General features: G+C 35.6%; 1 pseudogene; it reads right to left on the bottom strand.

Annotated features, from left to right (window-relative positions):
- Positions 1 to 18,326: 18,326 nt before the first annotated feature.
- On the bottom strand, positions 18,327 to 18,992 carry LOC122903526 (annotated as a pseudogene).
- Positions 18,993 to 20,107: the final 1,115 nt, after the last annotated feature.

Raw genomic sequence — 20,107 nt, 5'->3', positions numbered from 1 at the left:
CAAGGGTACTCCTGACCTTTAGTGTGGAAGGGGGTGTATTTTTAGTTTTTTTTTTCCCCCCTCATGAGCTATATTCCTTTTACCTCCTCTTACTTTCTTCTTTTTCTGCAAATCTACAAAGTCAACTTCACCTAAAGGAAAGTCACATTTTTTTGCAGTTTTTAAAAAAATCATTGAAGAAGTTCTGACTCTGAAATCTTAGTTAATGACAATGGTTAAGTCACTATGGGTGCTGGAGGGGGAGTAACACAAACAGTTTTAACCTCCTCATGCCCAGTCCTCTCCTTCCACCATCCCCATTGGGTCAGCCATCTAAAACATCAGCTTACTGCAGAGGGATAAGAAGTTTACTATTAGGGGTGCCTGGGTGGCTCAGTGGGTTAAAGTCTCTGCCTTCAGCTCAGATCATGATCTCAGGGTCCTGGGATGGAGCCCCATGACGGGCTCTCTACTCAGTGGGGAGCCTGCTTCCTCCTCTCTCTCTGCCTGCCTCTCTGTCTACTTGTGGTCTCTGTCTGTCAAATAAATAAATAAAAATCTTAAAAAAAAAAGAAATTTACTATTAGTGATAACACGTTTGTCTTAAATGCTTTAATTAAGCTAAGTTACATAGTGTATTTTATTTTGTTTTGTTGCTTTTTAGAGATTAAGGCTGTTGAAGGGGAGATAAAGAGCTTTCCCTGAATATGCTAGGTTTTGATTACTCTTTAACTCTAAATAGTCTTTGTGCCAAAGTGGCCCATCTTGAGTCAGCCTGCCATTGGCCCCCACAATATAGACATGAGGAAGATACTATACCATATGGTAATTCTGTAATAGAAGTCTACAAAGTGTTCTGAAACTATAATGCTAAGAACAATTACCTCTATCTTAGGGTGACAAGAAATGTAATATGATATAAAAGTAGATGTTACTGTATTTGGAAATGTGTTGACATAGTAAAAAGTAATTTAAGAAAGAAGACCTCTTATAAAAATTAGAAGCCAAAATACAAGGATAGTGAGAAAACAGACCCATTGGCCAGATACTGGCAGACATGAGGGAGATAAAACAAGAAAGGGACAGATAATGTCCTATATTTTAATAAGATGCAAATGAGAGAAACCAAGGAGTGGGTCCAGTGTAATCTCAAGGGAAGTGATGAAAGAAGGAAACAGAGAAGGAGTTTTTATTTTTTGTGTAAGTATGTGTATCTAAACCTATGTACTTGAGAACTTTTTTGGAAACTTGTGTCTTTACTCACTGACTCTGATGAAATCAGTGTAGCTAATAAATCACGAAATTGCCACCCAATGTTGCCATACTTGTTCTGCTACTTGGCCTCCTGGAATAAAAGAAACTAACTGGAAAAAACCAGAAGCTATTCAGAAAGTCAACTCAAAGTGATGGGAAATCTTCACAGGAGAGATGACCTTTTCCAGGCATGGAAGCAATGGTAAATTCATTCCAGGAAAAGCAAATTGTGTGCACAAAGGCTTGAGAACATAGGAAAAATGTGGTGAGCTTGATGAATAGTAAGCTGATTGGAGAAGCTGGGGTCACAGAATCATTGGCAAGGGTCCAGGGCAGAGGTCTTTGTGGTGCCACTACTCTTTGAGCTAATCTACAACTTGAGGAAATGTGGGTCAAGACTATGCTATAAATTTGGGGAATTCAAGGCAGCAAAGTGAACGGTCTCTGATACTAGATACACTTCCAAATCATTAAAACTTCTGTTTAGAGGTCCTAGCTTAGGTATGAGCTCCTTAGGACTAGTTTTACCTCTACACGTACCCTGGATTTCTCTTTACCAGCACACATTTGTCTCCTTAACTTTGAAAGTCTAGTGACCTTGAGTGCCAAAACAGCACTAAATGATGAAGAAAAAAGAATGTGTCACTGCTTTAAATTTAAAATAGCTCTGGGTTGGGGCTACTATAATTTGCATCATAGCACAGCTCTGTTGAGAGGTTTATATTAGACTTTATATAATTTTCTTGTATTTATTTCTATTTCCACTTATATGCTCTGATAAAATGCATGCAAAAATAAAGTTACAATTTAGTGTGTGCTATGGTAAAGTTACAGTTTTCATTGCAGGTTTTGACTTCTTATGATGAGCATGTCTTCAGGGGAAAAAAAGCTGTTATTACTAATATTGCTATTATTCATATGATCATAACACAGAAAGTAAATTAAAAACATGGCTTGAGGTATAATATATTAGTTGTCTAATGTTGTATAATAAATTATCGCAAACTTTGTAGTTAAAACAACAATATTTATGATCTTGCAGTTTCTGTGTGTTGGGAGTCCAGGAATAGCTTAGCTGGGGTCCTCTGTCTCAAAGTCTCAGAAGACTGTGAGGATGCAGTCAGATAGAGCTGCAGCTCATCTGAGGTTTGGGTCCTCTTCCAAGCTCACTGGTTGTTGGCAGAACTCTTTTTTACAGCTGAGGATCTGAGTCCTCCAGTCCCTAGAGACTCCTGCCATTCCCTGCCACGTGGCTCTCTCCATAACATGCCAGTTTGTTTCTAAGCCAATAGAATAGGGTCTACTGATACCTTGAGTCGCTTTTAAGGGTTCTTCTGATTAGGGCAGGCTCACCAGAATAATCTCCCTTTTGATTAACTGAAGGTCAACTAATTAAGGACCTTAATTACATCTGTAAAATCCCTTCATTTTTGCCATCTACTGTCCTTAATCAAAAGAATGATATCTCATCATTTTTACAGTCCCTATACTAAAGAGGGAGGGGATTACACAAGGATGTGGATCATTGGCAGTCAATGCTGGGTGTTATATGCAACTAATGAATCATTGAACACTATATCAAAAACTAATGATGTACTTGCTATATGTTGGCAAACTGAATTTAAATAAAAAATAATAAAAATAAAAAATTCTGCTTACCATATCTATCAATCCTAAATTACAAATATTTTTTCTATTTTCACAAATGAGCTAAGAAATTTTATAATACCTTTATAGTAATATCTAAGGTTTAGATGCTATCATAATACTAATAATTATAATCCAAACCATAAATGTGGACCACATGTATAACTTTAAAACTTTTTATAGCCACATAAAAAGTAAATAGAAACAAGAGAAGTTAATTATAATAATAATATTATTTAACAAATATAATCAGAATATTATCCACATGTAATCAATTTAGAACATTATTAATGAGATATTATACATTTTTTTCATATTAAGTCTTTGAACATCACATCTCAATTTGGGATACCCACATTTCAAGTGCTTTACAGCCACAGGTGGCTGGCGGCTGCTCTCTTGGAAGCACAAGGATATTACTTGCCTTTTCAACAACGACCACCAGGTGTCATAAGGAGTTTACAACTCAGCCAGAGGCACCAACAAATTTCTTCTCTCTTGGTGACAATTGTTGGAATTCTATTTGTATTAACATATTTTATGCTTCCTGCATATTTATAATTTCCCTTGAGGTTTTTGTCTAGAGAATTAAGAAATCAAACAATATGGATTTTACTACTTGAGCAATGAGTCCAAATTCAAATTATTTGTGTATGAGACCCAGAATTCCTTACTTTTTCTATAATCTCATCCTAGATGATCTGACTCGTGAAAGAGTTAATAATTATGAATTACATGTACATGCAATCCTTAACAAGATAATAACAATTACTTCAAGTTAGATCATTTCAAATGCCCAAGCAATTTTCACAACCTCAGAAGCAATTAAATGGTGATCTTTTTACTTTCTCAAATTGTCTAATAGAACACATTAAAAATAGAAAACCAAGGTTTTAAAGAGTCACAAAATGTTCTTTTATTTTCATACCATTACTGCTATTTACTAATTGCCAACAAAGATTTCTATTTTTCACACATATGGTGAGCTCAAAAGGATTCTGATGTCTGAGTTTATTAACACTTATTACTTTGAAAAGCAGAATCACTTAAGAATTTAAATTTAGTTATTTGTAGGTTTTTATAAGATTCCTTTTTAAATGAGAGATAAATGGCTTTCTTTTTATGTTCCATTATTCTAATTTTTAGAGTCTTGTTCTTTCAACATTTTCTAGGTAAAACTATGTATTTAGAGATTGAGGCATCTCAAATACTTTCTCCTTAACCTTCAGAAAATAATAATTAATATTAATACCAATAATATTAAAAAATTTAAAAATATAAACAGATGCAATCATGAATGTATGATCATGAAGATGATCAGAAGCAATCATGAGTATCAAAAAGATAAGCCTGTGAGGTTTATCATAAACTTCTTTAAAATGAATTTATTTACCTGCACTGTAGTTTTATTCTAACAATTAAGCTTTCTCTTTGTCCTATTAGTCTTAGATGTATGATGTCCATAATATAAAAATAAACCTGATTCTAATTATATATATAAAGAGAGAAGTGATAATTATTCATCTCTTGATTCACATTATCAACTAGTTTCAAAAGAACTGAATAAAACTTGGCATCTTACTAACAAAACTATTAAGGATTAAAGTGGCCAATGGTGTTGCCATAGCTATATAACAAGACAGAGGAGTCACTATGTGGAGTTGTTCGAGTTATTTATTTGTTTGAGAGAGAGAAAACATGAGCAGGAGGAGCAGAGGGAGAAGGAGAGAGAACCTCAACTGGACGCCACCGGAGCGTGGAGCTCAATGCAAGCTTTATTTCAATGCACTGAGATCAGGACCTGCACCGAAACCAAGAGTCTGACACTTAACCAACTGCTCCCCCTCAGGTGTCCCTCAAGTAATAATTTAAATAAAAGCATAAAGTTTAAGATTTTATATATATACTTTTTTCCTTTCTGTTTGGATAAACCTCTTTAAACACATCCAGGAAAATTTAATCACATACATAAATGTTTCATGAGCCAGCTTTTTAGTAAAATAATTATGTAAATAAAAATCACATTATAACTTGTCTTATTTCTTTCTTGAAGAAATTTTAGCAATTTGAAGGCTGAAGGCCTAATTTGTTTGTTCTTTTTGAAAGCACAATGTTCAGATAGTCCAAAAGATGGCAGCCAACATCTTTTGTAAAGTAAATTATGTTGTTACTTTGTCATGGTAATTTTAATGTTTTTTCTTTATTTTAGTAACATCAACACTGAAACAATCATTAAAAGAATAAAAACTGCTGAAATTCTAAATGTGGATATCTCATTGTTTAAGTGGGTTTAAAAGAGATTCCTCAGAATATTTTACAAGGCAAACTGAATAGATTTCTCTTTCCCTTTTTAAAGTTCTGCCTACAGAGCAGTGGTTTCTGTCAGAATATTAATCTAAAATTTCCTGTAAAGAAGTAGGATTAAAGAATAAATTGTAGGGGTACCTGGATGGCTCAGTCAGTTAGGTGTCTGCCTTCAGCTCAGGTCATGATCCCAGGGTCCGGAGATCAAGCCTCACATCGGGATCCCCACTCAGCGAGGAGTCTGCTTCTCCCTCTGACCCTCCACACTCTTCTGCTCTCTCTCTCAAATAAATAAAATTGTAAAAAAAGAATAAATTGTAATATTAGTGATTATTTCAGCAGTATTAAAATTAAACACATGAAATATTAATATGTCATTTAGAAAGTATGTCAGAACTGATAGTTGAGTTCTTTTGAATAATATATACCTTTTTTGTTAAATTCATAAATAAAATTAACCCATTTTTATGGTAGTTAAGAAAGATTCTTTATAAAGCAAGAAAAGGATCAGTACAGTGAAGATTTTGTTTATGTATTTGTTTTAAGAGGCAATTTTACCCTATAAATACATTATTTTTTATAATATGAAGCTGTTTTGTTATGGGAATTTAACAGAGTCAAGAAAGGCATTGTCTTGTTTTGGGTCTTTGATCAATTACAACGATGGGCCTAGGAAACTTTGCTTTTCTGAATTGCAAAATTCAAATAAGGAACTCTTTACATCAGTGTATTAGTTTTTTAATGCTGTGCAACAAATTTCCTTAAACTAAATAGCTTAAAAAACACCCATTGATGAACTCACAGTTCTGTAAATCAGAAGGCTGGGCATAACTCAACTCATTTTCCAGTTCAAGATGTTGGCTCAGCTGTGTTCTCATCTGGAGCTTATGTGGACGTGGCAAGATTCAGTTTCTTGTGCTTGTAAGACTGAGATCCCCATTTTTTTGTTGATGGTCACTCAGGGGCTTCTCTCAACTCTCATAGGTGACCCAAATTCCTTGCTATGTGGCTCTCTATACTCAAACCCAGTGAAAGAGAATCTCTCTCACACAAATCCTTCTGATGCTCTGCATCTCTTGCCAGGAGGAAACTGGTGCCTTTTAAAAGCTTACCTTATTTGTGGTGCAGAGGTGGCTCAGTCCATTGAGTGTCTGCCTTCAGCTCAGATCATCATCCCGGAGTCCTGGGATTGAGTCCTGCATTGGGCCCCCTGCTCAGTGGAGAGCCTGCTTCTCTTTCTGCTGTGCTCTCACTCTCACTGTCGCTCTATCTCAAATAAATAAATAATATCTTAAAAAAAAAAAAAAAGCTTATCTATGTAGGCCAAACTCAGTGAGGGTAATTTCCTAATTTTTAGGTCAACTGACTTGGGGTCTAATTATATCTATAAAATGCCATCACATCTAGATTAGTGTTTCATTAAATAATTGAGAGAAGGGGGTTCCTGGGTGGCTCAGTGGGTTAAGCCACTGCCTTCGGCTCAGGTCATGATCTCAGGGTCCTGGGATCGAGTCCCGAGTCGGGCTCTCTGCTCAGCAGGGAGCCTGCTTCCCTCCCTCTCTCTCTCTCTCTGCGCCTGCCTCTCTGCCTACTTGTGATCTCTCTCCGTCAAATAAATAAATAAAATGGGGCACTTGGGTGGCTCAGTGGGTTAAAGCCTCTGCCTTTGGCTCAGGTCATGATCTCAGGGTCCTGGGATCGAGCCGGCACCGGGATCTCTGCTCAGTGGGGAGCCTGCTTCCTCCTGTCTCTACCACTCCCCCTGCTTGTGATCTCTCTCTCTAAAAAAGAGAAAAAAAAAAAAAAAGAAAAAAAGTAAATAAAATATTTTAAAAAAATATTTGAGAGAAGGTATGTGTGTACATGATGGTCTGTGAATCTCAATGCCATTTTATTTTTTATTTTTAATTTATTTTTATTTTTTACTTTAAAAATTTTCCACAGGTGAGTTCTACCGAACTTTTAAAAAAAGTTTTTATTTGGGCGCCTGGGTGGCTCAGTGGGTTAAGCCGCTGCCTTCAGCTCAGGTCATGATCTCAGGGTCCTGGGATCGAGTCCCGCATAGGGCTCTCTGCTCAGCAGGGAGCCTGCTTCCCTCTCTCTCTCTCTGCCTGCCTCTCTGTCTACTGTGATCTCTCTCTGTCAAATAAATAAATAAAATCTTAAAAAAAAAAAGTATTTATTTAAATTCCAATCAGTTAACATACAATTCAATGGCCATTTTAGAATTCTGCCTACAAGAACAGATTGTTTTTATTGGGCTTAGAATACCACCTAAGTGGTCATCGATAGATGAATGGATAAAGAATAACGAAATAATATTCAGTCTTAAAAAGAAAGAAATCCTGCCATTTGCAACAACATAACATTTTATAGTGTATATTATCCATATTATGTTGTCTGCCATATGCTAATTAAATTCATATTATTTCATTTGATCTTCATAACAACTGTAGAAAGTATTTATAACTAAATTTTACAGATGAGAAAACAGGATCAGAGATAAATAACTTTCTTAAAGTCACACAAATACCAAGTAGTAGAGCATTATCTAAAAGCCTCTGAAACTAATTCAGAGTTATTATGAATGTATCACTGTCACCCCCATCTCTGTTTCTTGAAGAAATCAAATTCTGTAACAGCTGATCTTCTGATAAATTCTTGCCACATTTTTCTCATAATCTCATCTCTGGAAAGGTCAAAAGAGACTAAGGGGAATTGCTTATGATTAATTCTAAATAAGAAAGAGTTGATTGATGATGGGGAATGGATGTGCACCTTGAGAAAAATGCTAAGCATAGTCCAGTATAGAGAGTGGATTTTAGAAAAGAAAATTTCAAAAATTGCAGAAAAAATTTCGCATGAAATCATGGTTGGAGACTTAACTGAAAATGTGGCTTGAGATGGTTGGGAAGTTTGAAAGGAAATGCAGAATGAATCTACAATGTGTTCCACAGATAATGAATAGGGAACTGCAACGGAAGCAACCAATGTGAATAACATGTCACAAGGAGACTTAAAGGCTTTGTATAGAAGATGGAAAGAAAATGAATACCAAGAGTGGTAGGGGTTTATAAAGTGATAATTAGGAAGATTAAGTTCATAATAAATTTGCTTTTTGAAATATCCTACAAATAATTAAAATATGGAATTAAAGCATATTTTGAAGCAAGAAGGAGAAGGAACATGAAGTAAAGGCAGGCTTGCCATTTGGAGTTGTTGGTGTAGTATTTACAGAAGTTAGGAAAAAGTGCAAGTGCTCAATCTGTATTTTGCTCCTGTTTTACATATTAAAAGGGAAAGGCCTCCAAATTAAGAAGCAAACATAACTAAGAGGAAATTGAAAATTGGTAATAAATTAAAAGTATAGTCACTTCAATGAATTCATATTTTGGGACTGATTGACTTATATTTTTAAAAATACATGAATTTTTCTTTTCTTACATGTGATCAAAGAACAGTCCAAAACTTTTGAAGAATGCTGAAGAATGTGAGAAGTTACAAAAGCCTAGATAAGCAAATTTGATTTTTTTTCAAAGCTTTTATCTATTTATTTGACAGAGAAAGATCACAAGTAGGCAGAGAGGCAGGCAGAGAGAGAGAGAGGGAAGAAGGCTCCCCACTGAGTGGAGAGCCCGATGCAGAACTCAATCCCAGGACCCTGAGATCATGACCTGAGCCGAAGGCAGCGGCCTAACCCACTGAGCCACCCAGGTGCCCCAACTTTGATTTTTTTTAAAAAAGAGTTTATTTATTTATTTGATAGACAGAGATCACAGGCAGGGAGAGCAGCAGACAGAGTGGGAGGGGAGAAGCAGGCTCCCCACTGAGCAGAGAGCCTGATGTGGGGTTCCATCCCAGGACCCTGGGATCATGACCTGAGAGGAAGGCAGAGGCTTTAACCCACTGAGCCATCCAGGCACCCCGACTTTGATTTTTTTAAAAAAGGATTTTGTTTATCAATTTGAGAGACAGACCAGCAGAGGGAGAGGGAGAGGCATGCTCTCCGTGGGACCCTGGAATCATGACCTGAGTCAAAGGCAGATGCCTAATCTACTGAGCCACCCAGGCACCCAGAACTTTGATTTTTTTAAAAATAAGCAACTAAAGACAAACAATTTAGGTTTTCAGGGCTGGAAAATGTGAATCTTATAAATTATAGTCTAGTATATGGATTTTGAGCAAAATACTGAAGAAACTGCTAACCAACTCAGGAAGAGAAATCATATTTGTGCCAAGATCAATGCATGCCAAATTAGTCTTTTTTTCTGTTCCCCTCACTTGCTTTTCCATATTGAAAAAGGATATCCCATGATGCAAAATGCATAGTGATATAAAAGGATCCTGACAAAGTTGAAATCGGTCCCTCTAATACTGAAAAAGAAAAAAAACCCAGAAATAATGTAATAACTGTAAGGTTTTGTATATATATAAACATGTGACAATGATAATCATCTTCAAGTTTAATTTGGATGTAGCCTAATGATCATATATTATTATTATGGACTCTTTGGAGGAAAGGCAGTATTTAAAATAACAATCAAAATGATATTTGTGCTTTTGTCTTATGTTGATTTATTTACTCAACAATCTTTATTACTAAATCCATTTCCTAGGTTTTAGACCGTGTTACAAGTTCAGGATACAATGGTAAATAAAGTCCCAAACCTTGAAGTTTCATGATCTAGGTGGAGATAAAAACATAAAAATTATGAAATATTGTATCATAATATAATAATTCATATATTAATAAAATTTTTATATGATAAATAGAATAAAACAAAAGTCAATTGGAATACAGAAGAGAGAATAATTAACTTTGCCTCTACTAATAATTCCAGGATTTTAGAAAAGAAAATATCAAAAAGTTCAGATAAAAAGATAAGCATGAAACCATGTGGGAACATTTGTGTTGAGTCTTGAAGCGTTGATGGTAAAAGGAAAGTTACAACTGCAGGAAAAAGGGTTTGGTTGTGAAAAATCATAGCTTCGGACAGAACTGTGCCCTCAGGGTCAACAAGCGGCTTAGTATTCCTAAGAAAATGCTGTGCACATGAGGTGGAAGGATGACGGAAGTTGCAGAGGTAAAGGAGGTAACAGCCAGTAACAGACATCTGACATTAAACATGCTGATGGGTTGGTGAGGGGTGAGAAGTAATAATAGCTCAATAAGATTACTGTCTTTGAGGTCAAGCTAGTAGAAAACTCTTGGATTCTAAAGATCTTATTTTACAAGAAATAAGGAGCTATCGTAGAATTTTAAGGAGAGGAAAACATCATTTGATTTCTTTTACAGAAACGTCTCTCTGACAGCAGAAAAGAGGTTGGATTTGAGGAGGCAAGATGGGAGGTATGAAGGTTACTGAGCTTTCGTAAGAGATGAGTTAAAGCAGTGGATGGTGAAAGAAAAGGGAGGGGTAAATTAAGTTTGGAAAACCCACCAATTTCATTAACTAATTGGAAATGCTATTTGATGGAGAGGAAGGAATTTAAGGTAACTACTAGGTTCCTAGCTCAAGTAACTCGTTAGATGACAATGTCATTAACCAGGTCAGGCACATAGAGAATCTTCTTCTTATTATTATTTTAATGTAAGCTCTACATGTGATGTGGGGCTCAAGCTCACGGCTCCAATATCAACAGTGCCATGCTTCACCAACCAAGCCTGCCAGGCACCACGACGAGAATCTTATTTTTGAATAAAAATTTGTGTGATATGTTGAATTTGAGGTATTTGTGGAATTCGGAAGGCGATGCTCAATACTGGAAGATGCAGGTCTGGAACCAAGGGTGGAATTGTGAATCGTTACTGTGTAAGGGGTTCCTGAAACCCGAAACACTCTACTCCTTAGAGGTTGTTTTAAATACGTATGTTGCATTCTTGACCTGCACTTTTTTTTCTTTAATATGAAGCTAAAACTCAATTTGAAATGTATCCAAATGTGAATAATATCATGTTTGCTTTAACATATATTATATAACTATAACTTCAAAAGTAAGCTCTAAAAATTCGTGGATAAAAGTTATATAACTTTTTTTTCCCCTAAGTCCATTTAAAGACATGTTATTGTAGCTTAATACCTAAGCAGTATCGTACAGCATTTTATAAGGAATGACAGTATTTCTAAGAGTAGTACTTCAAATTGTTTTTATGTAACAGGTTTGGAACTTTATTTAACAAAAAGCCTTGTGTTGTTGAATAGTATAATTGGTAGACATATGCATTTATTTTTTTCTTAAAAATGCTTATTACCTTATAGGCTAGATTAAATAAATGCCTTTTCTCCAGCTTCCGTACAACCCTGAATATCATTTTACCATAGCACTTATATTATCACATTGAAACGCTCTCTTTATGTTTTATCATCAAACAGCTCCCTCTTCCCTCAGCCACCACCCTGGATTATGAAATAGTCTATAACAATAGCTTTCAAATCTTTTTGCCTTCAGGTATCATAAGAAATACCTTTTATGTGAGTTACCTATAAAACCGAAATTAAATTTCTTCAAACAATATTTATATTTGCTGAGGGAAATATACTCTGATATCTTCCATTCCATTCCATTTCTTTAGAAACATTGGTGCAACCCAATATACTGATTTAATGAAACTCTAATTGTTCTCAAGCTGTGGTTTGAAAAACTTACTCCAAGGCGTGTCTTCTTGATGCTCATATCTCTGATGTTTAGCATAGGCTCTTGTGCTGTTGGTTGAATGAAGACCTATGGAATTATTTTAGATAGTACTGCAGATGTAAATTCTAATATAGGAAAAAAGAAGCTGCTTCCACTATGCTCAGAATAGGATTTTCTAAATTCACATTTTAAGAGATAGCGTATCCATGAGCCATGAATTGTGTTAAAAAATAAAAGACTGTAAAGCCTTATTGCTTTGCATTTTTGTTATTCTCCTAGTACCAGTGTGACTTATCCACATGCATCCAAGGGTGACATACTGACAAATTCTCAATTAGTACAAGCATTTCTGAGCTTTTAGTAGGCAGCTCTCATGTATTAAAAGCTTTGTCACTTTTAGCATGGAAAAAACACAGAAGCCTAATGTTTAGAGTATATAAAGGAGCTCAATTTTTTATTTAATGTTATTAAGTATGAGGAAAAGTTGTACATTTAAAATGAGTACTCAGATAAACTAACAAATCAAGTGAACATTACCCCATTTCACTAAGCATAATAAAGTCCTAAAAGCCTGATGAAATGTTGCATATAAAAATATTAGTTATTTGTATTTATATTTATATAACATTTTTGTGTTTTTATATAATATATAAACATATCTATATATGTATTTTATATAGTGGTTTTGTGAACTATACATAAGTAAATGAATGATATAAGTATTTGTCATAGAATTTCTAATACATTAACATTTATATATTTTTTCCTAGCAGCCTCTCTTAATCTCTGCTCACTTTCACAGCTAGATTTCTAAATTTCAACCTGCTTCAGTCAAATTTTGTCCCAGTCATACCACTGAAAATGCCTTTTCTTCAATTATCAATGACCCCATCAATGCCCATTTCACACTTTAGGACCTTATCTTTCTTGCCAATTTTGTTCGGTTTGATACGGTGGTTAGTTTTGAAATTTCCTTTTTCCTTGGCTTCTTTGATACCATTCTTTTCCAGTTTTTTTTTCCTACTTTTTATTTGTTACTCCTCAATTTTCTCCCTGAAATCTGTTCTACATATTCTCTTAGAGGGTCTCCAACAGGACTGAACCCTAGTTGAGTACAGTGTAATCCACATGTCAGTGTCCTTTTATTGGCTTTATTTCCTTCCCTGGTTGATTTTCCCACTCCTGCATCTGGATCAACTTCAACACAAGCTATTTGCACTCATGGTCTGAGAAACATATGTTACACGCATTGCTTCTGGAGGAGAATAATGCTTCTCCTTCTCTTCAATCTTCCACATTTTGAGTACCTCTCTTAGACAGAATTTAAAACAGAAAATTGCTTACCAAGATGTCTGGGAAATGTTGTTTTTAGGTTCTTACTCCTTGTGGTACTGTGATTCCTAACTTGCTGCTATTCTCGATTTTAGGTTAAAAGAAATTTTGATGTCATTTTATCAATGATTTATCGATTTTGAGTTGCTTATATAATCAAACAGTATGCAGCAATACATTTAGAGACTATAAAGTACAGATGAATTTTAATTTAAAATAATTCATTTATAGCTCTCTTACTAAAGGAAATTAGTGCATAATGTTCTCCAAATTTGTTTGTAAATCAAGATTGGAGAGTCAGGAAGATTGGCTGTGGGTCATGTCCCAGTAAAATTGGCTTCATTCAGAATATTTGAGAGCTATTTCAATAGCTAAAGTATTTGAGGGCTTAAGTTGTGTCTCATTCATCTTTGTGTTCCCAAACCTAGCACAAGTCTGGGCATTTACTATGTCAGATTTCTCTCCACCCAGGATGGGGCTTGAATTCATGACCCCCAAATCAAGAGTCACATGCTCTACCAACTGAGCCAGTTTAGTTTTATTTTAACACTCTATAACGTTTGTTGTTAGGATATACAAGAAAATTAAGCAAGAGAACATGTAGTTTATTTTAGATCAAACTTTAAGATGTCATATCTAAAACATTTCTAAAAACTTGAACCTCTACATTGTAAAGAAAACATAGAGAATATATTTGCAAACTTGGGGTCAAATATTTCTTAGGTAAGACATAGAAAGCACAAATCATAAAAGGATAAGATAATAAATTAGATTTCATAAAAATTGAAAACTTCTGGTTATCAAAGATACCATTAAGAAAGTGATGTAAAAGTGAAGTGAATAGACATTCATGGATTTTAGAAAATATGTGCAGTACTTATATTTTAAAAAAGGGTTTTTATTAGAATCTATGAAGAATTTCTAGGACCCTATAATAGCTTTTGTGTTGAGATCTATCATCCTTCCTGAAATAATTTTCAAGAACTGTGAGAGACACATTTGAAGTTAGGTTTTTTCCATATGAATATCCGGTTGTTCCAATACCTTTTGTTGAAAGAACTTCTCTTTCTCCATTGAATTACTTTGATGTGTATAAAAATCAATTGACCATATAAATGTGTGTCTATTTATAGATTCTCTTGTTTTATTCCATTGGTCTATTTGTCTAACCTTGAGCCAATGTCATGGTGTCCTGATTACTGTAAATTTTGAAATCAGATAATGTGAATTTTCCAATTTTGTTCTTATTTTTCAAGATCATTTTAGGTATTATGGACCCTTTTCATTTTTACACAATTCTTATAGTTTCATTAATTTCTGCAAAAAGGAGATTGTTGTGTTATGCCTGGGCTTCACGTCTTTGTGCAATAGTTTGAAAAGTGTTTCCACACCAAAATCTGGGGAATGAGGGACTCATTTCAGTCTCATAGATTACTGTTCTGTGTTACCTGTCACCAAAAATGTGTCATCTGATGCTTCATCTATTTTGTTCAGCTTTATAGTTTTTTAAACCAGAATAGTTAATCTAGTACTGGTTACTGAGTCATGGTTGGAGAAAGAAATCTTAGATAGAATTTTAACTCGAATTCCACACAAAAATAATAGTATATTATAAAGGAAGTGTGACTATTCTTTCTAATTACTGCAGTGCAGAACTGTAGGTTAGAATGTACAATATAATACTGTATAAACAGATAAACACTTATATGCAGATGTTTAAAAAAATCAAATGAACTTTTTGTTTGAACAAACTGATATTGTTCTGCATGATTAATATTTTATATTTTTTGTTTGCTGACCATTTGAATAAGTTATAATTTCTCATTAATTTGGTAATTAATGAAGGTAAACAATTTTCTCCTTTTCCGAACTTTGGAAAGGAGTGCGGTATTTTGGCTAAAAGTCTATTTTGAGTCTGCTTTACATAACTGCTGTTTTTTTTTTCTTGTGTTTAATACCAACGACAACAGGCATATATTTAATGAATCCACTAATTTGAATATGTAGCAGATAGGCCAGCTGGATTATAGTTTGTATTTGGTAAATGTGGTGGAAAATCTACTTGGGACAGAAATTTAAAGCCATGAAATCAGATGCTTCCTATACATCGTTTAAAATTTTGTAATTTCGGGATACTGTTTAAATGATGTTGCTTAAGCAACTGCCTTCGGCTCAGATCATGATCCCAGGGTCCTGGGATTGACTCCCACATGGGCCTCCTTGCTCAGCAGGGAGCCTACCTCTCTCCTTGTGCCTTCCACTCCCCCTACTTGTACTTGCTCTTTCTGTCAAATAAATAAAATCTTAAAAAATAAAATAAAATAAAATTCTGTAATTTTGAAAATAAGTGCATAGAATTCTCTGAGATTTGTCTCTACCTAAGTTTTTATGATATTATTTTTATCATCACATGAATGTGCTTAATAATGTTAAGCACATGTAAACATTTACAAAGACACAACTCGAAGAGTTATGATGAGTTGACAAACATTAGGAAGTTGGTTAAAGTAGCATTGACTTTGCTTGAAATATGGTCAAAAAGGTATTATTTGATGGTTCCTAATGCGACGGTAGTGAAGTCAACTAAGGGAAATGATGAAACTTAAATATATTAGAATAACTCAACATGAAGTATAATTGCATGTCCAATAATTAGATAATCCTGAACTTCCTATGGGCCACAAAAAATTATCTTTTTAAGATTCCAGTGATCATTTTATTGTTCATTTAGTTTTGATAGTCAAATGTGGAATCTAACTCAAGTGACAGTGTTAAGACATTAACACTTTTCTTCCTTTCCTTAATTCCCATACTATATTAAAAAAATCAAAAGCCTCTTTTTACATCATTTGATTAAACAATGTTATGTCCCTTTGCATCTGGGTGTTCCACCAAAGCAATGAGAATGGAGGAAAGAAGGAAGAATGGGTTGAAGAGACAATCTGAAAGTAAAATAAATAGGAACTTATGACCAATTCAATGTTAAGGGTAAAAAAATGAGAGAGAGGAGAGATAGTACATTCAAACTTCCATTAATTTGTTAGTTCATTTATTTAATAAATCTAGATTCAATTCTTGATTTAGCATGCTGGGAATAAAAGTGGCTAGGACCAGACTCCTTTCCCCAGGAAGTAAAAACACATCCAATGTAAAAAAACACACACACAATGTAATATGTTTTATTTTAATACTCCACTACTGTATACTTAATGTACTGAGGAAAGTCAGATGAGTGAATGGATAATTACTAGAGAAAACATGTCAAGACTCCAGAGAAGAGACAGTGTTTATCTTTAATATTTTTTAAAAAAATATCTTTCCAGGGAGAGATATGTGTCATGGAAGGTTTGGGGCTGAGAAAAAAGTAAACAAAGGTAAAGGGTGTGGGATGCAAGGTGTGTTTGGAAAAGAGGAAATAGTTTGGCATGAGTGGTTTTCAGACATGTTAGGGGGGTATTGGGGAACGGGCCTGAAAAGCTTAGCTATGGGGAAATGGCAATGAGTTTTGTAAGCGAAGATTTTTGAGTTATATCTTACAGGTTATTGACAATCGTTATAGATTTTTTTAAAAAGATTTGTTTATTTATTTGAGAGAGAGAGAGAGGGAGAGAAAGAAAGAGAGCAGGGGGAGGGGTAGAGAGAGAAGGAGAGAACCTCAGGCAGACTCCCCATTGAGCATGGAGCTTGAGGCAGGGCTGGATCTCAAGACTCTGAGATCTTGATCTGAGTTGAAATCAAGAGTCAGATACTTACAAATCCAATATGTAGTAGGAAAATATGTAAAAACAAAACAAAACAAAACACCAAAACCAAATACATAAGAAATTATACCCCATTAAAAAACATAAATGCACCTCAGGGTGACTGGGTGGCTCAGCCAGTTAAGCAGTCTGACTCAATCTCAGGTCTTGATCACTGGGTTTTGGGTTCAGACCCCACATTGGGCTCCATACTGGGCATGGGTCTAACTCTAAATAAATAAATGAATAAATAAAAATATATAATGTACCTTCTGCTGATTTAATGATTATTGAAAACTATTCTGATTTAAAAGTAGCTTCTAAGGGCACCTGGGTGGCTCAGAGGGTTAAGCCTCTGCCTTCGGCTCAGGTCACGATCTCAGGGTCCTGGGATGGAGTTCTGGCTCTCTGCTCAGTAGGGAGCCTACTCCTCCCTCTTTCTCTGCCTGCCTCTCTGCCTACTTGTGATCCCTCTCTCTGTCAAATAAATAAATAAATAAATAAAATCTTTAAAATAAAGTAAAATAAAGTGAAAGTAGCTTCTATAAAATGTCAAAGTAATATGTATTTTTTGCTTTCCTAGCTGTCCTAATATAATGAATAAATAAGTATTTCTATTGCAGTTGAATAGCACTACTAGTATTTCTTAGCAAAATTGTAGTATTACACATAGAAAAGTAGGCATTGTCCTGTATTCAAATTTTCATGTTTGATTTCCACTGAAGTGTTTTTTATAATTTATAAGGACAACACACACAAAAAGTAAAAAGATGAGGTAAAAATCTTACAATTTTAAGATGTTACTTGAAACTTAATACTCAGATATTCTTGATGCCTAGGCTCTAGAATGATGCTTAAGAAAATCCTCCATACGCCTGGGTGGCTCAGTTGGTTGGACGACTGCCTTCGGCTCAGGGCGTGATCCTGGAGTCCCGGGATCGAGTCCCGCATCAGGCTCCCAGCTCCATGGGGAGTCTGCTTCGCTCTCTGACCTTCTCCTCGCTTGTGCTCTCTCTCACTGTCTCTCTCTCTCAAATAAATAAATAAAATCTTTAAAAAAAAAAAAAAAAAAAAAAAAGAAAATCCTCCATAACATTGGGGAGGGTATGTGCTATGGTGAGTGCTGTGAAGTGTGTAAACCTGGCGATTCACAGACCTGTACCCCTGGGGATAAAAATACATTATATGTTTATAAAAAATAAAAAAATAAAAAATAAATAGAAAAAAAAAAAAGAAAATCCTCCATAAAAAAAACAAAACAAAAACAAACAGGAAGTCCTCCATAATGACAATGATATGACACATATATGAACCACACAATGAATAGCAGGTTTCTTGGTCTTGGTCTTTAATGAGTAGGCAAATGCTGTTCTTCCCTCTTCTTACAGAACAATCATGACTAAGTTTTGCCAAAATTTTTGCTTTGGTGTGGGTTTACATGAGGACGATGCTATAGTTAAGAGCAGCTAGAATATCTTTCAAAATTGCCATGGTATTAACCCATGTGGAAAGAATGTCTGGACAGTTTCTTGAATCTGACAGGTGAAAGACAGGTAGGAGGAAACATTCCTGGCTCAAAAGAGTCAAAATAAGTCACTGTCCAAGAAAATCTACAGCAAGAGAATCCTGCTGATAGAGATATTTTAAGTAGAGTCCAGAATCCTAGTAACCCAATATGTATGTCATCTTTATTCTTCAAATTCTCAGCATGTTAACTCTTTTATGATCAGGTAGGCGATGACGAGAAGAAGGATAGCGAATAGCACAGGGAATTGAGAGGAACTGGATGGACTGGCCACCTACGGCTTGGCCACCCTCATCCATCGAGAAAATGCCGTTGCACTGACCGGGCAGACCCAGAGACCCGTCCCAGTCCCACTGAAGTAATGAGCCCTTTCTAGGCTCTGATGACACCCTGGCTGAGAACTTCACCCATAGGTTGGGGGCCACTTGGTTGCATCTGTCCTTGTCATCCACTTCATCCTCACTCCAACTGTCTCCCTGAGTGAAGGGAGAAAACGCCAGCCAGCAGGGCAAATGGGACAGGACAAAGGTGCTGAGGCATCTTCGCAGAGCAGCCAGGCACCTCCTGCTCTCCATGAAACACCTGGGGGCAGGAGGGACAAAAGTTGCCTTAAAATGACAGAGTCCAGGTTGAAGTCATCAGAGCCCACTAGAGTCATGGCATCATTAATTCTTTGGTTTAGTTGGTCCAGTATGTGAGTGCTCAAAGGTATTTAGAGCTGGCAAAGATAACTCAAGAATGTTAGTCCAATCTCTACTTTTGAACCAGAAGTGGGAGTTTTACCACTGTTTTATTGTCATTGATTTGATTAGGCTATCTCCTGACCTGACAGTGTCTCTTTGTTATTACATTTTTGTTGTTTTTGTTTTTGTGTGTTTCCTTTAAATTATTATCTACCAAAGTCAATTCTGCAATTTTAACGTATACCAGGATTTCTGCAAGAAATGAGCTTTGGGAAAGTAGCATTGATTACAAGATGTATGGTAGCCTAAAATGACTTTTCTTAAGAAAGATATATCTTACCTTTCTTTTACTGGGGACCCCTAATTCTTTCTGCTTCCAGAAAGAAGAGAGGAGGTTGGACCTGGGAGTTAGAAGAGTTTGGTGCTTTTTAAGCATAGTATCTATACCATGATTGGTACGAACCATGCTACAGTAGGTTGAGGAGTGATTAAAAGGAGGATGGCATGGGGCACCTGGGTGGCTCAGTGGGTTAAGCCTCCGCCTTTAGCTCAGGTCATGATCTCAGGGTCCTGGGATCGAGCCCCTCATCAGGCTGTCTGCTCAGCAGGGAGCCTGCTTCCCCCTGCTTCTCTGCCTACTTGTGATCTCTTTCTGTCAAATAAATAAATAAAATCTTAAAAAAAAAAATAGAAGGAGGATGGCAGGAGAGAAATCAGACCATAGCTCAAGGGACATTTAGGCAAGAAGCAAGAAAAACAAAGCTATTTTAGCTTTTGTAAAAATATGCTGTAGGAATTCTAAATTACATTTTTAAAAAGGTTTATTTATTTATTTTAGAGAGAGAGCAAGAGCATGAGGGGTAGAGGAAGAGGGAGAAAGAATTTCAAGCAGATGCCAAGCTCGGCAGGAAGCCCAATGCAGATCTGGATTCCAGGACCCTGAGATGACGACCTGAACCAAAACAAAGAATCCTGCACTTAACCAACTGTGCCACCCAGGTGCCCCT

Source organism: Neovison vison, chromosome 3 (assembly GCF_020171115.1).
Source record: "Neovison vison isolate M4711 chromosome 3, ASM_NN_V1, whole genome shotgun sequence".
Lineage (NCBI taxonomy): Eukaryota > Metazoa > Chordata > Mammalia > Carnivora > Mustelidae > Neogale > Neogale vison.
Note: the sequence above shows the minus strand (reverse complement) of the source record. Positions and strands in the feature narration are given on the sequence as shown.